Consider the following 17,572-nt stretch of genomic DNA (forward strand, 5'->3'; position numbering starts at 1 on the left):
GCACTTGCATAAAGGATTAAACTAAACTTATTGTAATGCTATGAATAGTTTCCTATCAGTAATTTTCTTTTATGTAGAAATAGTGGATATTAAAGAATCCAACATTATTTCAAAGCTGAACGAACACACTCTCTCTCAAGTTTCAAAATTTTTAGCAGAGAGCTTATGAGAATACAATCCTTAGCATTCGAGTTACCTTAGCACATCTGTAAATTGGCATTTTACGTATGGAATCTCTGATGCTGAGGATTGTATTCTCATAAGCTCTCTGATCAAAATTTCACACATTCTTCCAAAGTTTCTGTGTATATTTGACTTTGAAATAATGTGGATCTTTAATATCCACTATTTCTATATAATTTACATCCCCAAAACGAAGCCATATGACTCTTTCTATGACGTTTACTATTATGCACTGATAGAGATTTCACCTATGAAAAATACAACTCTGAGAGCAGATTGTTTTGGTATTGAATGAGAGTTTTTGTTCTTTTAAGGTGCCCTGAGTTAGAACTATCTTCAAGAATTCTTCTGCTTCTGGGGATTGGTGTTGGCTGCTTCAGTGAATGCTTTACTGTGGGATATGAGCAGTTCTGGTCTGTGTTAGAGTGTGCTGTCGCTGTGTAGAATTGCTGCTGAGTAATGTGTTAATTGATACTTCAGATCACTCATTGGTTTAGAGTGATCTGGGAAATCATGTAGTTTTTGGAAAAGACCCTTTACTTATACACAGTCTTACCATAAATACTGTTACAACTTCTGCACTCCCCCCCCCCCACCCTTCTCACAGAATTATGCATGCCACTTACAGAACCAGGCTTGCCCAATTCTGTGGGCAATGTGGGGGTGTACAGAAGTTGTAACAGTATATAACATTTGCATGTTTATCACTAGAGAAACAGTTGTATAGCAGTATGGGCTCACCTGCAGTGGGGAGAATATGAGAGCAATGTAGCTATAAGAGCACTTTACAAGGTTGGAATGAACAACCTGTTATTTTCAACATGCTAAAAACACTTCGGATCAAATTCATGTTACAAAATATACAGCAGAATCTTAAATAACAAACTAATGAAATATCCCGAAAACTTTATTCTAGAGGTACAAAATGGATTTAGAAAAGGACGATCATGTATAGACCCAGCCTTCTGCCTAAAATTAATAATAGAGAAAAGAAGAGAATATAATTTAGAAACACATAGTGCATTTATTGACTTTGAAAAAGCATTTGACAAAGTTAAAAGAAACATTATTTAACATATTAAAAGAAAGACAAATACCAAATAATATCCTAAAAGCTGTCACAAGTATATATGAAAATAATCAAATACAAATAAGATTAAATCATGAGCTATCATATACAAGAGAGATAAACCAAGGGGTCCGGCAGGGATGTCCCCTCTCAGCAACTCTTTTTAATATCTACTTAAATGAAATAATAATAAAATGGAGTAAAAATTTACATCAAGGAATTAAACTTTCACCTACAGTTAACTTAAACACTCTCCTCTTTGCAGACAACCAAATAATAATTACAAATTCTGAAGATAACTTACAGAAAGCTATTTTAAATCTAAATGAGATATCCAAAGATTATGGTATGATAATATCAACGGAAAAATCAAAAACTATGGCCTTTAAAGGACAAGATCCAGCAAGAACTAAAATAGTATTAGATACCAAGATCTTAGAACAGGTGAATTCATTTAACTACCTAGGATGTATGATCACTTATCATCATCATCATCAAATTCCTGCCATGTACCCTCAAGGGGTGTACAGGATATGACAGTACTACATGAAAAAATTACATCATTACTAACTTCCTATCTACAATTTTCCTCCAAATCAGTCTGTTACTTGTCAAGACTCCAACATTATCAGATCTTATATTTCTGTCGTCTAAGGCACTTTGTACCGTATCAATCCACCTATATCTTGGTCTTCCTCTGGGTCGTTTTCCTGCCAACCTGGCAGAGAACACTTGTTTTGCTAATCTTTCCTCTCCCATTCTATTTAAGTGACCATACCATCTGAGATTAGCTCTGCTAATGCATTCCTGGATGCTGACAATGTCAAGTTCTTTCCTAATATCCTCATTTTTAATATGATATTGCCATTGATGCCATCTGTTCACGCCTCTAATCTTTCTCAGGACTCTCATATCTGCGGTCTCTAGTCTTTGGTCAAGTGTTTTACTTCTGACCCAGCTCTCAGATCCATAAGTTAAAATTGGTTTGAACACAGTCTTGTATACAGCTAATTTAGTGTTCCGACTAATTTCTTTCTTATTCCATATAAATTTATTCAATTGACTTCCCACGATACCAGCTTTGCTGATTCTGTTGTCTATTTCCATATTTAGTTTACCATCTTCAGTAAAAATCGTGCCTAAGTAGCTGAAATGTTTTACTTGTTCCACAGGTTCTCCATTCACAACACAGTTGACATTTTCAATGATTCTGCCTATTTTCATTGTCTTTGTCTTTTTATTGCTGACCTTCATACCATATCTGTTACGACAGCTATTCAATTTAGTCAGAGAATCTTGCAGACTTGTAGCGGATTTATTTAGAAGTATAACATCATCCGCATAAAGCAAAGAGCTGACATTAACATTTCCAATTCTGATATCATGTTTAATACCACTTTCCTTCATAATGTGATCCATATAGATAATGAATAACAGAGGGGATAATGTACATCCTTGTCTGATACCAGATTTAACATTAAACCATCTTCCTGTACTTCATTCAATTCTAACTGCTGACTTACAACTCAAATAAAGACTAAGTATTGCTTGATATAATGCCCCATTGACACCATATAACTGCAGCGTATTGAATAGCTTCTCTCTTGGCACCTTGTCATATGCCTTTTCCAAATCGACAAAACTTAAATACATATCTTTGTTATATTCCCATGCTTTCTCGACTATTTGTCGTAAAGTGAAGATCTGATCCTGACAGCCTCTATTTGGCCTGAATCCAGCTTGTTCTTCACCAAGCTTTTCTTCCACAATTCTTCTCAACCGTTTCTCAAGTATACTTGCATAGATCTTGCAGGAACACTCAGTAGGGAAATACCTCTGTAATTCTCACATTCAGTTTTATTTCCCTTTTTTATATATGGGTACTATGAGAGCTCTACTCCAATCATCGGGAATTCGTCCCTCTGTCCAGGCTTTCTGAACTATGCAGTGCAGCCACTGTAAGACTCTTATACCACCATACTTCAGCATTTCTGGTCGAATATCATCTACTCCTGCTGCCTTTCCACATTTCAAGCCTTTGATGGCTTTTTCTACTTCAAGTATGGATATGTATTCCTGACTGCATGCCTGGTCAGTGTTTTTTATCACTGTGCTGTCATCACTGCTTGTTTCATTTAGCAGTTTTTCAAAGTAATTACTCCATACTTCAAGGATATCTTTTTCTCCTGTTTTCATTTCACCTTTATCATCTCTAATTCCTTTTACAGCACTCTTTCCTCCATTCCTAAGCTTCTTCAACAACCTCCAGAAGATTTTGCCACCTTCCTGATATTTATTTTCTATATTCTTGCCAAAGTCCTCCCATGACTTGTTTAGCTAGTTTTACACACTGTTTAGCTTTCTTAGATTTCTCTCTGTATTCTATAAGAGTAAAAGCTGACTTATTTGCCAGGAACTTTTGATATGCTTTCTTCTTTTCCTTCACTGCCTCTTTAACTTTCTGTGTCCACCAGGGAGTTCTGATTTTTTTATCCTTGCACACAACCTCCCCACATGCCTCTCTGGCAGAATCAATCAATGTTTCCTTCAGAGTTTGCCACTGAATCTCCAAGGTTTGATTCCTGTTCTCAAACTCTTTCATTTTCTTTTCAATAATATTTCTGTATTTTAGTCTACAATTCACATCTGAGAGCTGCTCAACTTTTATTCGCTTTAAAACTTTCTTACATGTTATTCTTTTCAATATGAAATTCAATTTTATCCTGCTCAAGACTAAATAGTGATCACTTCCAATTTCAAATCCTCTGTACACTCTGGTGTCCTGCACAAGGGAGAAAACATCACTATCAACAATAACACAGTCAATGAGACTTTTCTTATTCCTAGCCTCTTCTCTCCATGTGAATTTGTGCACATTTTTATGTTGGAACATGGTGTTAGTAATAACCAGTCCATGTCCTGAGCAGAAATCCAACAGATATTTGCCATTATTATTAGCTTTGCTCTTTTCTCCAAATTTTCCCAAAATATTTTTGTATGTCTCACAATCATTTCCTGCTCTACTATTTAGATCCCCAACAACGACCAACTTTTCCTTTTTCATTGTGTCAATTGCTTTTTCTAAAGCCTCAAAAAATTCCTCCACTTCCACCTTAGTAGAACCTTCTGTGGGACCATAGGCACAAATAAGTCTCATTGTCCAGTTCCTCATTCTCATATTTGCCCACATTACTCTACTTGAGACTGACTGCCATTCAAGAAGATTAGCCTTGTATTTTGTGTTGAATACTATGGCTACTCCTTCTTTTCCTTGATTGTCATTGCCTGAATATAGCATTTTGTATTTATTGCTCAGAAAGATCTCACCAGTTTTGGTCTTTTTTTGTTTCAGTCACCCCTATTATGTCGATCTGGTACTTATCTAATTCCTCAGCTAGCTCCATTTCTTTGCCATTCAGGCTTCTTACGTTGATAGTACCGATCTTTAACTCTGGTGATGTTGAGTTGGGGTTTGTTTTCAGATTTGTTCCAGTAGCTGACTTTTCGCTGTTCGCCCTGGTTCCCTGGCGAAAACAACGGGGGCCTTGTTTAACCGGGCGACGCCCCAGCCGGCATGAAATTTTGTCATGTTGTACCATCATTTTTTATTTTGGTTTAACCAATAAGAATACAATTTGTTCGGCTAAATCCCAAATTGCCAGCCCATCCTCGTTCGTTCAGTATCAAAGTAGATACCCAACAGGGTGCACCACGAGAAGGTGAGGATTGGACATTAGGTCAGAAGCCCTGGTCGGTTCTCCGCATTCCTTTAAAGGCTATGTGGAGGTCTCCTCTCAGTTATACAGCTTTGACCCTTATGAAAATGAAAAAGATATAACCATAAAAATTGCAAAATATTTAAAAATAACAGGAGTAATTAACTCTATGTTTAAACCAAACCTAGTTCAAAAACAAACCAGGCTAAAAGTATACAATACATTAGCCCTATCGGTCTTAATGTATGGAAGCGAAATCTGGACAATAAAACAAAAAGACAAACAAAGATTAACAACAGCAGAAATGAAGTTTATGAGAAAAACTGCAAAGTATACCCTATTTGATCACAAAAGAAACGAAGATATTATGAAAGAATTAAACCAAGATGAAAACAAAGATTACGAAAACAAGCCTTAAAGTACAAGCCATTAGGAAAAAGAAAACCAGGAAGTCCTCTTAAACGATTCAACGATGACTTCTAAGGCCAGAACAATCCATACTAGGCCTAAATCCTTGATACGTATGATGATGATGACCAAAATTGTTTCACCAGTTGTGACCTAATCCTGATTTTCATGCCAATTTCTTCACTTTCTATTTAATTTAGATAGTCTTGGTGATTTCTACTGCAGTTAGGGATGTTCTGTATTTCTCACATTGTTTCCATAGTTCAATTTTCTTTTTTTTTCCTTTTTTTTTTTCTGCCTCAACTGTTGATGCATATTTTTGATTTTATTTCTCTTGTGAATAGCTTCTACCAGTGTCATGACATGTTTAACAGTCAGTGAAAATAATTACACATGGAATATCTTTATCTTTAGTTTTTATGTTGCCTTTTATCATCTGTAATTTACTTTTCCTACTTCATTTCCAATGTTTTTCATTAGCACTCAGAACATTTTGCCACTTTAATGATAATTATCTTCTTACTAGTTTTCTACTTCTACTTTTCTTCAGCTACTTTTACACACAGCTTATCTTTCTCACCTTTTTTGCATGTATTCTCTTATGGCACTGGATGACTCACAAGAACTTTTAATTTAATTTCTTTATTTCTAGATTGCTTCTTTAACTTTTCAGTCCACTATGACATTCTGATTTTTTTTTTTTTACTTGCAAGCATCTTTACTATATGTGATGCCCCTGACTTTTTTTAACATCTGCTCTGGGGTCAAGAGCAAAGTAATCAGTTGATATTCCTCCTAAAGAACAGTAGGTTATCTTGGGGAAGGCTCTTCTACAAAATTGAGATGGTGGAAGGAAAGGGTTTGAGGTCACTGAGAGCAAGTTATTTATGTATATGAGGAAGAGGGTAGGTGAAATAGACCCTTGAGGAACATTTGCATCAATAGGAAAATCAAATAATTAGGACTAAATAATTAGTATTTTCTTTGGATTATAATTCTGAATCTAGAAGGTATAGTTTTTGCTTTCAAACTCTTCATTGTTTTTACCTGATAATATTTATATATTATCAGATCATATTTGTATCCTCCAGTAATATTTATATCAGAGTACAATTCACTTCTGAAAACTTTTTAAGCTTCTATTCTTATTTAAAACTTAGTTTTCTTTTTCATTTTTATTCAGCTCATAACTAAAAGATAAGCACTTACTGTAAATTCTGAACTGTGAAGATGTTAATATCATCCTTAATGTAGTTAGCAAGTTGACTTTCTCAATATAGCAGACTCCTGGGGAAGAAAGTAATTATCTCTTTTAGCAGAGCATTGTGCCAATAAGGCTTAGGTTGTGATTTTTTGGTAGTTGGAGTAGTGTGTGAATTTGTTATAATGGTGTTTACTATAGTTAGTTCGTGATAGTATTAAAGTGCATAAAGTTAAATATAAAACAAAAATTTAACTTGTTGTCGGTTTATGACTATGACTTTTTCTCTCCCTTTTTATTTAATTTTTGGAAAAAAAAAGTTTTTGTCATCATAAAATTTCTGATGATTACACATGGCTTGAGGATACTGTCAGTACTTACATGATAAGTTTATATTAGTATGAACTGTATGGTCAATTTTCTTCCAAATTACTCTGTTATTTATCAGAACTAATATTTTTAGAGTTCTTATATTTAAGTGTTCTAAGACATTACAACTGCATCAATTTCATTTATATCTTGGTCTTTCTTTCGATCTTACTATCATAGTATCAAATACTTGTTTTTCTAATCTTTAGTTTCTTCTTCTATTCTGTTCACGTTGTTACCACTGTATATTACCTCAACTCGCAATTTTTTTTGAGTGCTATCAGTGTCAACTTCTTTTGTAATATCTTCATTCTGCCACTGATGTCACCTGTTCACTCAGCTTTTTTTCTCAGCCCTATCCTTTCTGTGATCATCTTTGGTCAACAGTTTTATTTCTAACCTGGTTCACTGATCTATAAGTTAAAATTAATTTGAACGCTGGCTCGTATACATTGGTTTACGAATTTCTCTTTCATTTGATATAAATTTATTAATTTGACTTTTGATCATATTACTTTTGCTTATTCTGTGCTCAATTTCTATATTTAATTTTTCATCTTTATTAAAAATTGTGCCTAAATGGTTGAAATATTTTACTTGTTCTTCATTCATGATATGTTTTTTTTTTCTTTTTTTACCCATGTCCCTGCCTGTTTTTATGATCTATCTTTTTATCATGGGGTGCTTAAGGGTCAAAGCTGTATAACTGAGAGGAGACCTGCACATAGCCTTTAAAGGAATGCTGAGAACTGACCAGGGCTTCAGACCTAATGTCCAATCCTCATCTTCTCGTGGTGCACCCTGTTGGGTATCTACTTTGATACTGAACGAACGAGGATGGGCTGGCAATTTGGGATTTAGCCGAACAAATTGTATTCTTATTGGTTAAACCAAAATAAAAAATGATGGTACAACATGACAAAATTTCATGCTGGCTGGGGCATCGCCCGGTTAAACAAGGCCCCCGTTGTTTTCGCCAGGGAACCAGGGCGAACAGCAAAAAGTCAGCTACTGGAACAAATCTGAAAACAAACCCCAACTCAACATCACCAGAGTTAAAGATCGGTACTATCAACATAAGAAACCTGAATTGCAAAGAAATGGAGCTAGCTGAGGAATTAGATAAGTACCAGATCAATATAATAGGGGTGACTGAAACAAAAAAGACAAAAACTGGTTAGATCTTTCTGAACAATAAATGCAAAATGTTATATTCAGGAAATGACAATCAAGGAAAAGAAGGAGTAGCCATAGTATTCAGCACAAAATATCAGGCTAATCTTCTTGAATGGCAGGCAATATCAAGTAGAGTGATGTGGGCAAATATCAGAATGGAGAACTGGACAATGAGACTTATTTGTGCCTATCGTCCCACAGAAGGTAGAAGTAGAGGAATTTTTTGAGGCTTTAGAGAAAGCAACTGACAATGAAAAAAAGGAAAAGTTGGTCCTTGTTGGGGATCTAAATAGCAGAGTAGGAAATGATTGTCAGACATACAAAAATATTTTGAGAAAATTTGGAGAAAAGAGCAAGCTAATAATAATGGCAAATACCTGTTGGATTTCTGCTCAGGACATGGACTGGTTATTACTAACACAATGTTCCAAAATAAAAATGTCCATAACTTCAAATGGAGAGAAGAGGCAAGGAATAAGAAAAGTCTCATTGAGTGTTATTGTTGACAGGGATGTTTTCTCACTAGCACAGGATATAAGAGTGTACAGAGGATTAGAAATTGGAAGTGATCACCATTTAGTCTTGAGCAGGATAAAATTTAATTTCATATTTAAAAGAAGAAAATGTAAGAATGTTTTAAAGTGAATAAAAGTTGAGCAGCTATCAGATGTGAACTGTAGACTAAAATACACAAAGATTATTGAAGGAAAAATGAAAGAGTTTGAGAGCAGGAACCAAACCTTGGATATTCAGTGGCAAGCCCTGAAGAAAACATTGATTGTTTCAGCCAGAGAGGTATGTGGAGGTTGTCTGCAGGGATAGAAAAATTAGAACTCCATGGTGGACACAGGAAGTTAAACAGGCAGTGAAGAAAAAGAAGAAAGCATATCAAAAGTTCCTGCAAATAAGTCAGCTTGTGCTCTTAGAGAATACAGAGACAAATGTAAGAAAGCTGAACACTCTGTAAAACTAGCTAAACAAAAGTCATGGGAGGACTTTGGCCAGAACATAGAAAATAAATATCGAGAAGGTGGTAAGATATTCTGGAGGTTGTTGAAGAAGGAAGTTGTTGGAAGAAAGAGTGCTGTAAAGGAGTTAGAGATGATAAAGGTGACATGAAAACTGGAGAAAAAGATATCCTTGAAGTATAGAGTAATTACTTTGAAAATTTGCTAAATGAAACAAGCAGTGATGACAGCACAGTGATAAAAAAAACACTGACCAGGCATGCAGTCAGGAATACATATCCATACATGTAGTAGAAAAAGCCATCAAAGGCTTGAAATCTGGAAAAGCAGCAGGAGTAGATGACATTCAACCAGAAATGCTGAAATATGGTGGTGTAAGAGTCTTACAGTGGCTGCACTACATAGTTCAGAAAGTCTGGACAGAGGGATGAATTCCCGATGATTGGAGTAGAGCTCTAATATTTCTCACATATAAAAAGGGAAATAAAACAATGTGAGCATTACAGAGGTATTTCCCTACTGAGTGTTCCTGACAAGATCTCTGCAAGCATACTTGAGAAACGGTTGAGAAGAATTGTGGAAGAAAAGCTTGGTGAAGAACAAGCTGGATTCAGGCCAAATAGAGGCTGTCAGGATCAGAACTTCACTTTATGACAAATAGTTGAGAAAGCATGGGAATAACAAAGATCTGTATTATGTTTTGTCGATTTGGAAAAGGCATATGACAAGGTGCCAAGAGAGAAGCTATTCAATACGCTGCAGTTATATGGTGTCAATGGGGCATTATATCAAGCAATACTTAGTCTTTATTTGAGTTGTAAGTCAGCAGTTAGAATTGAATGAAGTACAGGAAGATGGTTTAATCTGGTATCAGACAAGGATGTACATTATCCCCTCTGTTATTCATTATCTATATGGATCACATTATGAAGGAAAGTGGTATTAAACATGATATCAGAATTGGAAATGTTAATGTCAGCTCTTTGCTTTATGCGGATGATGTTATACTTCTAAATAAATCTGCTACAAGTTTGCAAGAGTCCCTGACTAAATTGAATAACTGTTGTAATAGATATGGTATGAAGGTCAGCATTAAAAAGACAAAGACAAGGAAAATAGGTAGAATTGTTGAAAATGTCAGTTTTGTTGTGAATGGGGAACCTGTGGAACAAGTAAAACATTTCAGCTACTTAGGCACAATTTTTATTGAAGATGGTAAATTGAATATGGAAATAGACAACAGAATCAACAAAGCTGGTATGATAGGAAATCAATTGAATAAATTCATATGGAATAAGAGAGAAATTAGTCAGAACACCAAATTAGCTGTATACAAGACAGTGTTCAAACCAGTTTTAACTTATGGATCTGAGAGCTGGGTCAGAAGTAAAACACTTGACAAAAAACTAGAGACCGCAGATATGAGAGTCCTGAGAAAGATTAGAGGCATGAACAGATGGCATCAATGGCAATATCATATTAAAAACTAGGGTATTAGGAAAGAATGTGACATTGTTGGCATCCAGGAATGTATTAGCAGAGCTAATCTTAGGTGGTATGGTCACTTAAACAGAATGGGCGAGATAAGATTAGCAAAACAAGTGTTCTCTGCCAGGTTGGCAGGAAAACGACCCAGAGGAAGACCAAGATGTAGGTGAATTGATACGGTACAATGTGCCTTAGATGATAGAAATATAAGATCTGATAATGATAATATTGGAGTCTTGACAAGTAACAGACTGATTTGGAGGAAAATTGTAGATAGGAAGTTAGTAATGATGTAAATTTTTCATGTGGTACTATCATATCCTGTACACCCCTTGAGGGTACATGTCAGGAATTTGATGATGATCCTTTTATCACCAGTTTTCATGGAATTATGTTATATAAATTATTAAGATTGGATTTTTTAAGGAATCTTGAAGACTTGTACTTAATTTATTTAAGAATTTAATGACATCTTCATAATGTCATCTTCATAAAGAATTAAATTTTTTGAAAAAAAAAATTAATTCTAACTTTCCTTCATAATCTGATGATTATAGATATTAAATAACAGTGATGACAGTGGGTATCGATGTTTTGCATCTAGCTGTGTGTGTGTACACACTTGATATAAATTAATTATGCCAAGAAATTATATTCTTGGTTTCATCCTTTATCCAAGTGTAAGCAAACAAAGTTTTTGCACATGAAGTAACTTCATGATTGGGCTACTTGTATACTAGCCCAGTTACTCCACACATAAACTTTGTTTGCTGACACTTGGATAAAGGATGAAACCAAGAATATAATTTCTTAGCATCTTTAATTTATAGTATAACCAATTAAAAATAACTTTCAACCTCTATCTCTAGATGTGATACGTTTTGACTACTTGTATATGAGAATATGACTTCATCATTACTTCAGCCTTGGTATCACTTTTGGGTCTGGCTCCCATTGATGAGACCTCAATGAAGGTTGAAACCTGTCTGGGTAGTGGTCCCCTGCCCATAATGCATAGCATTATACTTGTCTATAAAGATATGTGCTTTGCATTATGGGATATCAAAGTAGTTGATGTGAAGTCATTAGCCTCTATATACAAGTAGCCCAGTCATGAAGTTACTTCATGTGCGTTCCTACATTTTAAGGAAAAATTACAAACATTCATATCTGTTGGTGCAATGATTTTAAACTTAATTCTGTTGAGAATCCAGGAAATGATTGAATCAAGACAAAATTAAAAAATATATTTTTAATAAAACTAAGTAAAACTATATACAAGGTGAATATAATTAAATTAATTACTGTAAAACTAATTGAATCCAATGCCATCTCTAAATAAAACTATATTTTTGAGATCTTGTTTACCCTTCGCAGATAGAATCATTCATGTACCGACTTTGGTTATCAGATTGCTTTACATATAAAGCAGTCCAATACATTACACATAAATCTACTAGATAGCACATTTTTTTTTCTTTTGCAACAAATTATTAAAAAAAAAGATTTGAGTAAGTTCTTTATCAGGCCTTTTTCAGAATGTAAAACCCCTTTCGTCTCTTCAGCTTCCAGGAGGAGACTGTAGTATTTCCTCATTTGGCATATGTATACCGTGTTGCATTCATACAGATTCTGTCTCACTGAGTATATGTATTGTCTTACCTCAGGTAATTTAATAATACAAAAGTATAATCAGAAATTCTTTGACAGAGAAAACAGTTTCCTTCATGGTTGCATGGTGATCAGAATTCATCATAAAAATTATGAAAACAATTACCATGTTAGAGTAAAACTTCAGTTTAATATAAACCAAAATAATCACTAGACATTTCGACCTTCACATTAAGGTCATTATCTGGAGTACACACTCAGTATAAGAAGTTACAGTATAAGAAACAAGAGCTGCACTACAGTCTACATGGTATGCTAAAGTTACATTGATTTGGTTAACCATTAAAACTATTGTCCTGACCTCAGGTAGGGTAAAAAAAACCTTACTACAGGACTCTATTTTTCTGTTAACCATCCTAATCTTAACAACAATAGTGGCATGAAAATCCCAAGAATTTGGATGACACACACTCAGCCCCCTTAGTTCTTCAAGTTTTCCAGAAAACCCTGACTTTAAAATTTTAAGCAATTATTTCAGCATTTATTGGCCACCATCTATACTGTTTTTGCTTTAATTTATATATATACTTATATGAGTAACTTTGTGTAAACATGTTACTCTCCAGCTTAATTTGTTTATACAAAGTTACTCATAAGTATACATGTAAATTAAAGCAAAACAGTATTGATGGTGGCCAATAAAAGCTGAAAGAATTGCTTAAAGTCAGGGTTTGCTGGAAAACTTGAAGAATTAGTGGGCTGAATGTGTGCCATCCAAATTCTTGGGATTTTTATGCCATCATTATTGTTAAGATTAGGATGGTTAATCAAAATTTCACAGGCTTTAAATTTCCATTCATACCAGATTTTTGTATGATGTAAAGAACATGTACTTTTCCAATCAATTTGGTGTAAGGTGTTAAGAGCGTGATCTGAAACCTGCTTCACCAAAATTTGTTAGTTTTAGTGTGTGATTCGCATTCTTTTTATGGATAGGGATTGTGCATCTAGTTTCACCAATATAAGGTAAGTTACAGGTGCAGTAGATAAGATAAACTCCATGGTGAGCCAGTGTGGGGAGAGGATCCTTATAGTAGTTGAATATGTTTTTTAATTTTATAAGTGGTTTAAAAGTGTCATTAAGATTATAATAGTGTAGAGTTCTGTTTATTTTTTCTGATAACCCTTTGATGTATGGGAATATTTCAACTTTTATTGGTCACTATCCATACTGTTTTGTTTTGATTTATATGTATGCTTATATGAGTAACTTTGTGTAAACATGTTACTCTAGCTTAATTTATATTTGTAACCAAATAAATAATAATAATTGTAACGGACTCTAGCATTGATGTAGTAAGGTTTTCTTTTTTTCAGCAGAAGTCAGGCCAATAGTTTTAACGGTTGACTAAATCAATGTAACTTTAGCATACCATGTAGATTGTGGTGCAGCTGTTTCTTTGTATATATGTGTATACTCCAGATGATGACCTTAATGTGAAAGTCGAAACATCAAGTGATTATTTTGGTTTATATTAAACTGAAGTTTTACTCTAACACAGCAGTTGTTTTCATAATTTTTATTAAGAGTTTCCTTTAAATTTAAATTGTTGCACATTGATGAGCTAAGGATTAAAAAAACATCCATCACTGATGTTTGATGTTATATGAAAACATCCATTTCCTTTCCAGAGTCATCTTTGCTCTAGAAATGAAACATGACTTTTTAAGCCACTTCAACTGCCAGTAATAATCACTAGTGGTCCCACACTAGGTACTTGATAGTGTGGTATTCAAAGCTATACACTATTAGTTGGAGAGAGCAGAGACTATCTCTGTCAGTTGAAGTGGCTTGAAAAGTCATGTTTCATCTCCAGAACAGGATTCCTGTTTTCACTGTGCATCCAGTTTCCTTTTATCTTACTTTAACTTCCTAACTCTTGGTATGCATGCAGTTGCATGTATACTTGTTTCCTTTATGTTGAAACAAATAAATCATTGCTTTCATTTCAACATCAGCAGTTGCCTTTATAATACACATTTTAAATAAAATCACTGCTGGTGCATCTATGTGAGCAAGCATTTTTTTTGCTACAGTGGGAAAATTTGTATAACCCACATTGTCATATATTCTTGTGGTCTGTAAATCAACTTTTACAAGCTGTATATCTCAAAATGCTCTCTCTCCCCTACACACACACACACACACACACACACACACACACACACACACACACACACACACACACACACACACACACACACACACACATCTGCATTCTACTGCATAGGCACAGAAAGAGAAACCTCAGGAAAACACACCACTCTTTCCTCTGTCTACAAGCAGCTTTCTCAGAGAGACAGAGCATAATACTATATTTTCTACCTGTCTATGCAGATAGCTTGAAATCGGAGGCTTTAGTGGGGTTTGCCATTCTTCCCAGGTAGCATAAAATCTAATCAGATTCTACTGGAATGTAGCAGTTATATTGCTGAGCTGCATGCTATAGAGCCTGTGTAAAAATGAAACTGCATTAAATTGAAGGTATATCATTTACACTGATTCATTAAGTTCTCTAGCACCTGCTAATTCACATCTGATGTTCTCACTCTCTCTCTCTCTCTGAGATTTTTACGTCAGATCAGGAGGCTTCAAACGGATTTTTGTCAATGTTAGACCATGACATGTGTTGGTATCAAGGTAAACAAAGTGTAGACACTGCATCTAGATCATCTTATTCCTTAGACTAGTGTTTCCTAAAGTGTGGTATTAACATGCACCCACGAGTACACAGCATTTTTAACTTTGATTACCTTTTCTTAACTGTTTTTTGTCACTGTATTGTTGCAGATAAGTGCATGTCTATTCTATAAATTATTTAATAACTAAAAAATGTAAAGGAAGTTTTGAAGTATCTTAGCATGTATCAATCACATGGTACTAACCTTTTGCATTAAAGGTTTAAATTTAAATATTTTGAATCGCACATTTCAGAACTCTCATAAATTTCGATAAATGTCTTCACTAAATCTGCTGTATGTAAATTATATTCATAATACTAAAAATATATTTGATAATAATTTTAAAAAGTGATTCATATATATATATATATATATATATATATATATTATATGTATAATAATATCTTAGAACATAAATGCTAAAAAATAAATACCATCATAATTATTAGTTTGAATAAAATACTGTTGTACCACTGGTGGCCAAACTTTTAGACGTTGGGGGCTACCTACCTAGTGAAAATATCTCTGCGGGCGACTATAGGTGCGATTGAAAATTGTGGAATATTTTCGAGATTTTTAAAAGTTTATAAGGTAATAAATATAACAAAAAAAAAAAGAAAATTTATTGCTCATAACTTTATTCAAAAAATAATAACAATAAAAAATGCAAAAAATTAAATAAAATTATACAAACAACATTGAATATTTTAATATAATTAGATGATACTTGACATTGCATAGATGCAGCTAAGCGATCATAATCTGGATCATACAAACTTAAAGAAATTCATAAACACGATTCCAGATGTTGATCACTTAGCTGCAATCTATTACTATTACTATTATTACTATTATTACGGGCAACTCCAGGGAGTCATTGGACTCGTCGAGGGAGGCCCCAAATCATATTCATCACAACTATTTGACATTCATACAGTATCTATCATACCTCGCCTTAAACTCATTCACTGTCACAGCATCCACCACAGACTCAGGGAGCGCATTCCACTCATTCACTACTCTAAAAGTAAAGAACCCAGCTCTAACACCTTTACTAACCACACTTTTGCCCAGTTTCCATGGATGTCCCCTAGTCCTCCTGCAACCAGCCCTGTTCTCAAAAATATCTTCTGAATTAATTTTATAGAAACCCTTCAGTAATTTGAATGTCTCAATCATATCTCCCCTCCTCCGCCTATCAACCAATTTTTGCAACCCACAAATCCTCAACCTGTTCTCATACGGTTCATTCCACAGACCTGCTATCATCTTGGTCACTCGCCTCTGGATCCTCTCCACCTCCTCCCTTTTTTAAGCTTTGTCTTAAATCTATCTTTATAATAAATCTATGCTTTGTCTTAATAGCATTCATACATGAGAATGCCGATTTTCACAAATAAGTTGATCCAAAAATAAGCTGCGATTCTCCAAATATTTGGATATTTACTTTTGTGGATCAACTTCCAAAAACTATTATTTGAAGCAATTGATTTATGTCAAGAAATTCATTCAATTTTGAAGCTATATTCTCAACATTAATATTTTCATTGAAGGGATATGATAAAAAAAAGTAGCGATATCATCGAGCTTACTGATTCCTACAAATGTTACCTGAAATTCATTCATTAAAAGTATTATGCTTTCAGTGTGTTTATTAAAGGTGACGTTTTGTATATCCCTTGACTGGTTGGCCATATTTTTAAAATGTTTCAATTCGCACCGCTTTAATTATATTTCAAGGATGTTTAATTTTTCCTTGAATGATTTTAAGGAGCTAATCATATCAGTGATTGTTTTATTTTTTCCTTGTAATTCTAAGTTTAGGTTATTTAGTTTTTCTGCAATGTCACTGAAAAGGAGAGGTCAAGTAGCCATTCTTTATCATTTAATTCTGGATGTGAATCATCTCTGTTTTTCAAAAACCAATTTATTTGTGGAAGAAATTCTCCGAATCTTGCTAAAAATGTGGCATGGCTTAACCATCTTACATCAGTATGTAACAATAATTCACTATGCTCACCCTCGCATTCTTTTAGCAAAGCCTGAAATTGACGATGCAGCAAGCTATTTGATCTTATTGAATTAACAATTTTGAAAGCAACATTCATAACATGATTGAATTTCAGTACTTTTGAACACAAGGTCTGCTGACGGATGATGCAATGATATTCCACAAAACTTGGTATATCTTCATCGTTTTTACAAAGAGTGGTGAAACCGATTTTATTACCTACCATTGCAGGCGCTCTGTCCATAGTTATTGACACTAACTTATGAATTGGAAAACTTGTATGTACAGTGTAATTCTTAAATAAATCATAGATATCTTGACCTCTTGTTCGTCCTTGAATTGGAATAATGGTTAATAATTCTTCTGTGGCCGACATATCCTCAAAAACCATTAGAATAAAAATACATAATTGTGCAGTACCAGCGTAATCAGTAGATTCGTCAAACTGTAGTGACAAAAAATTGCACTTATTTATGTTTTCATGCAGAATCTCTCAAGGTTCTTGCTGGTTTCTTCTGCTCTGCGCACGATTGTGTTTCATGATAATGACATATTGTTAATAGCAGTTATTATTTCTGATTTATTTTTAAAATTTTGAAATAGTATTTCACCAGCTTTGATGAAGGCTTC

General features: G+C 34.2%; 1 protein-coding gene across 1 annotated transcript in view; it reads left to right on the top strand.

Moving 5' to 3' along the window:
* Nucleotides 1-17,572, top strand: part of LOC150094469 (propionyl-CoA carboxylase alpha chain, mitochondrial-like) — a 559,741-nt gene that overhangs the window by 17,847 nt on the left and 524,322 nt on the right. The gene's annotated exons all lie outside the window — the stretch shown is intronic.

This window comes from Typopeltis vanoorti, chromosome 22 (assembly GCF_054136105.1).
Source record: "Typopeltis vanoorti isolate ZY-2024b chromosome 22, IOZ_Tvanoo_1.0, whole genome shotgun sequence".
Classification (NCBI taxonomy): Eukaryota; Metazoa; Arthropoda; class Arachnida; order Uropygi; family Thelyphonidae; genus Typopeltis; species Typopeltis vanoorti.